General features: G+C 39.5%; 1 protein-coding gene across 1 annotated transcript in view; it reads left to right on the top strand.

Annotated features, from left to right (window-relative positions):
• The window catches only part of TLK1 (tousled like kinase 1), a gene marked incomplete at its 5' end in the record, with an annotated part of 74,015 nt that overhangs the window by 51,804 nt on the left and 16,609 nt on the right, over nucleotides 1-5,602 (top strand). The gene's annotated exons all lie outside the window — the stretch shown is intronic.

The raw sequence follows: 5,602 nt of genomic DNA, 5'->3' as shown, positions 1-5,602 counted from the left end.
CTGAAATTAGGCAGAAGCCATGGCAGGATAGCAAATTATAGACTAACTTGGAGTAGGCTGTAGCCTACAAAAGTTCATGCCTCTGAACAAGTTAGCTGTTCTTAGCAGCGAGGGGCTTTAGCGGCAGTTGCTTTCTGCCACTGGTGCAGAGAAACGCAGTGGATGCTTTTCTGCTGCTGCAGGTCCTTTCTGCCCACCTCTGACCTGAACTGGGTCAATCCTAGGGATATGAAAGGTTAAACTTCTTACTTCATGTTAGGTGATCATTTAACTGATAAACCCAGAGATAACCAGTTATCTTACTGGTTATTGTTTAGTCCAGGGTGGAGGACAGTCTGGCAGGGAAAGGGGGAGGAAGCTATGCGGTGCCCCACAAGACCTGGAAAGCAGGGTAGGCAAGAGGAAGGAGGAGCAAGAAGGGAAGGGGAGGGGCAAGGGGGACTGAGTTGAAAGAGGAAAAAAGCAGGTGACTCATCAATTAAGTAGTTAGCTGCTCAGAGTCCCTCCCTCCCTCCTAGCCTAAGCCTTCACCTAGACTATGTTGTCTGACTGAGCTTGCCACTGCCTCTCCCTCCCCCCTTCCCTCCCCTCCCCCCAAATCAAAGGGCCCTAGGAGCAGCACCCAGCAGCAGCCGTGTCTGAGCTGCTGTGTTATTGATTAACTGATATAATTAGAAGAGATTAAACATAATTTTTTAACAATATTTACATCCATAGTTAATTGAGCCAGCAGCCTATAAAAGTTGCCAACAGCTGTCCTGAAGGAATTAATCTTTGCCAGTTTAAATTTTGTGGGATTGTTGACAACAGAATCTACTCAGATGTACAAGTTTAAACATTGGAAATCTTACTTTAATAAACTAAGGCCCCTGACAGATGTCAATTTAAAGATGTAATGGAATCTGATGCAGATTCCCAACAATCACATTTCCTGCCATGCCACCCATTCATGGCAGGAAGTGTTATTGTAGAATCCAGCATCAGATCACATTGTGCCATATTGCTGTTGCAAGGGGAGCCTGATCCTAGGCCCTCCCTGCACCAGTGAGTTAGCAGGCGTGGCCCCTTGCACTCTCCTGACTGAGAGCCCCCATCAGCTGATCAGAGCTCCCGCCCTCTGGGACTTGCAGGAGGATTTCAAGACTCCCATGTGCTCCAAAGGCTGGGAGCACTTGGCCATACATTCAGGTAAAGGCGTGATAGGAACCAGCCACGAAATCATTACACACATTGTGTTACATGCACTATGTGTAATAGCTTTGAGGCTGGTTCTTTGTTTTTTTTATGCCATTAATTGATTGAATGTTTGCCCAGGTCACTACTTAAAGATGATATTAACCATTTAATCAAGTCTGAAGTGTAAAGTCTGTCAGGGGCCTAAATTAGCCTGACTTGAGGATGATGATACTGTTTTTTCTTTCTTTAAGAAATATTGCTAGGGAAAACCTTGAATGTCTAAGAGAAATTTGTTGTCACTGGAGAGAGAGGCTACATGAGTATAGTTCTGTAGAGCAAGTGTTTTAAAAAGAGCAATGAATTTTTATACTTTTGTTTTTGCTAATATTCTGTAGGGATTTAATTCTGTAACTTGACACACTTAAATGCAGCATCTAGAGGAAGGTACTGTTGGGAGGTCATGTAAAATGCAGTTTGACAAAATATGGTTGCACTTTGGATATCAGTGTGGTTGTGCATTGACTCAGAAGGGGCTTGGTTCTCTTCTGCCAGTTTTGGGTATGCTGAAAAGCAGTTTTGGGAAAAATCTTTTTGATACAAATTTCTTCCCTTATTGGAAGAAAAAAATGTTGGCGTCACCTTTTTGGTTATCATTTTCCCTTCCTGTCTGTTGGTAGAGAGAGCTTCCTCCACCTTTTTTGCCTAATGCTCCAGTGCTATGTGTTGCACTGTGCCTGGATTCTTTTCCTTCTCTTCCTATGTACTACTTGCTCCTTCTTTTCACTCTTAAAATCCTTGCCTATTTCTTCTTCTCTCTCTTCCCCCCTCTCCCCCCTTTTTTTTTTGTGCTTCACAATAGTGCTGCTATCACCAATCTTCTCCTTTCCCTGACCCCAAGGAAATTCCTTCCCTGCTAGTGATTCTTGTCTTGAAGAATGTTTTTTTTTACTTCATTTTGTATTTCAGTGATGTGAAACAGGTAAATATCTGATTCTGGTTTAAAGGTATTCCATGAGTTAGTGTCCAAAATAACATGTAGAAACAGTATAACCAGCCTGTTTTCCTTGAACTATGATCAACTTTTTGAGAACCACTGAATTGCATTTTGTTAATGAAAAAAAATCCTTAAGAGATGCATTTGAAGGTTTTTTGTTAGCCTTTGGGGAAATGATGAATAAAACACACAATTGTGTTTTTAAAATTTATTTATGGAGTAGTATTAAGTTATATGGAGCTATATATTATTTCAGGGCATTCAACTGTACTGTAAAGGTGAATCTAAATATTCAAAATATTTAACACTGTATATAAAAAGAGAATGCAGATGATACTGTATAGTTGGAGAAGCAAGTAATCCACCCAGTTGTGTCAGCAAAAAATTAATCTTTTGTATCATCTTCAGATGTTGAATATTTGGGATTTGGTCTTTTTTCTCAAATGAGAATCTAAAATAGACTTTGTTTTTACTGCCTATCATAAGAAGAGACTCGAGGTCGGTGGAAAATGTTCTTTTGATACATCTGAGTCTTAAACCCACTGGGAATATGTTCCTTTAATTTGTTTCAGGTAACAATTAAATTTCTGTTCAGTTCAGCTGACTGAACTGTCCAGTTCAGCTAACACTTCTTTTAGTGGGTGTCACTTTAGCTAGAAGAATTCCATAATTGCTACGTTTTTGTGTGTAGATAGATTTCAACTTTTCTTATTTGTAAAAATCAACTGAATTGTTATAATTCTTTCAAAAATGTTTCAGTTTACATATAAGTGTTAATGGCAGAGCCATATAGAGTACAAATATGTAACAAACAGCATGGGTAGGGACAGAAATTACATGCAAACTGATATAAATTATTAGAAACCAGTTCAAATATGTAACACAACAGAATTTCCGTGCACATAAACTGTTTTCAAAATGGCTGAAACTAGTTTAAAATAAACCATAAACCTGGAGGATGGATGTAGCATCAAACTTAACTGATTTAGGTTAAATCGGTTTATTGAGCGTCTGTCCCAGATCCCCTCCAGATTCAAGTTAACTCACAGCCCCCCCAGCCATCCTCGGGCTTTGCACCTCCCCTATAAACCGCCCCTCTCCTCCTCCCTAGCTTGTGGCCTGGGCCGCTGCAGGCATGTGGCAGCATTTCTGGAATCAGAAGTGAATGTCTGTTCACTTGCTTATCAGTTCAGTCTGGGCTGTTTAACTTGCAATGATTGAATTGATTCAGCCTTGAGCTTTTTGACTGTCTGTACTTGGCCCATATGAAGAATATGAAAAAATTGTCCCTGATAGGTTTGGGTTTTTTTTAATTTTTGATCAGAGTTAGATGTTTTTGTTTGAACAAGCATCGATCAGTTTACCAATAATCATATTCCCCTTGCCTCTTGAATGTGTTGCCGTAAAAGTTTGCAGTGGCAAGGTGATGTATTCTGTTCCCTTGTTGGGTTTTTCCTCTGGGGTAGAGCTGCCAACTCTGTCTCCCTTCATTCAGGTCCAGCTTGTGGCAACAATAGCTTTCAGTAACCTGACAGAATTGTTTGCTGTATTGCGCAGCAATAAAGTGAATGCAGTTGGTCTGTAGAGGAAATAAAATGTTAACACAGTGCTGGATACTTTTCAGTATGTTTTCACAATGAGTCTTCTATTTTATACAGAAAAACAAAAATTACAGGCTGGTTAATTTTGATACAGCTATGTGCTCATCTGTCTTCTGCCAGCAGATTCTTTAAAATCTGTGTCTTGAGTCACAGCTTTATTACATTAGTTTTCTGCTAACATACATAAGCTTTGAGATCTCATTTTCCTTTGTTTCAGTATGGACCTGTAATTTAAAAACACTTTGCATTGCTGCACAGAAATCCTTCACATGCTTTGTTTGGTTGTGTTAGACACAACAGCCTTGTATACTGTACATGCCAACTTTAATATATCTAGAGGTTATAACTCATATGCAAGTTGGAGGGCAGGGCATAACAGTACAATATTTGTTGTCACTTAAGAACAGAAATCAAGACTACTTTACCACATTTTTTGTGATAAACCTTTTTTTAAAAGGTGTTATACAGTTAAATCTTCTTTTTAGGAATGTTTATTTTAAAATAATTTACAAATACTTTAATCTGAAGAATGATCAAAATATTACTGAATTGGGATACCAAAAAATAAAAAAAGATGTAGTACATTGAGAACTCTATAGTAACAAAATGATGGTGCTGTGCATATGCAAAGTTTTTCGTGTTTAAATTAAAATTTAAACTTGTTAACTCATGTTCAACTTGTAGGAAGCATTTTTACAGATTATGTAACCATTTAAACTATAAATACCAAGTGTATTTACCAAGTGTAAATAAAGTATTAGATGTTTCCTTGTTTACAAGATATAACAGGATGGGTAACTATTTAAAGTATATCTGTAAAAGGCAAGTGCCTGGACTAAGTATTTGGAGGGCAGAGGGTGGGGGTTAAAGTATTGTGTTAGTTAGGGACTGTGCTTCTAAATCAGATGGTTTTGAAAATCCCACCCTGGGCAGGTCTATATGAGCGCAGACATTTATTTTTCCGGGGACAAGTAGCAGTGGCACAAGGTGTGTTACTGCTACTTGTCCTAGGGGAACACCTATGTCATGCATGCTCTGGCACACAGCAGGTTACCCCAGCTGGAGCAGGGGAGCACAGTTACTGGCCCCAGCAGCTTGTCCTGGGGGCCTTAGGGAACTGCAGTTGCATGCTTCTGCATCTGGGAGCCTGGCCAGAAGCCAGTGTGGCTCCAGCCAACTAGACTCTGTTTTTGGGCAGTGCACACTGCTGCCACATGCACCACCCTGTTTTTTTCGTGTGGGTTTTTTTGATCCCTGAATCTCCTGGGGTCAAGAAAACCTTCTGTGCTGCAAAGTAGCAGTACAGGGAATGCCTGCATGCATGGTGTGTGGTACCGCAGACTGGTCGGTGGCATCACATATTGCACATCCACGCTCATCTGTACATGGCCCCTGTGTCTTTGGCAGCATACATATCGCAGGTGAGATTTTATTAATACATACATGGGAGAATTTTTTGAAACTACAAAAATTCTTTGATAAATAATTGACTTCATCTGTTAATGAATAATTCTTTATTTCTTGCTTTGTTTCACATGTGAGCTTCAAAATATGTTAAAATATTTTTTCCTAAGTTGTAGATTTGTACAAAATCTTAAAACTGCACATCTCATTTTTTTTTCTACCTTATGAGTCACTTTCAGGCCACTTTCTAAGTAATCTCTCTTTCTGGCTGAGGTACAAGACCAGCTGCCTCTTAGTTTGAATAGCATCCCTACAGTGCAGAACAAAACTCTGAGCGTCCTACCACTTACAGGTTTCATGGAGGGAAAGGTTACTTGAAATAGGTTTGTCTTATCTCTTTGAATTTCTTAGACATGAAAAAAGCAGT

This window comes from Alligator sinensis, unplaced genomic scaffold (assembly GCF_000455745.1).
Source record: "Alligator sinensis unplaced genomic scaffold, ASM45574v1 scaffold1260_1, whole genome shotgun sequence".
Taxonomy (NCBI): Eukaryota; Metazoa; Chordata; order Crocodylia; family Alligatoridae; genus Alligator; species Alligator sinensis.
Note: the sequence above shows the minus strand (reverse complement) of the source record. Positions and strands in the feature narration are given on the sequence as shown.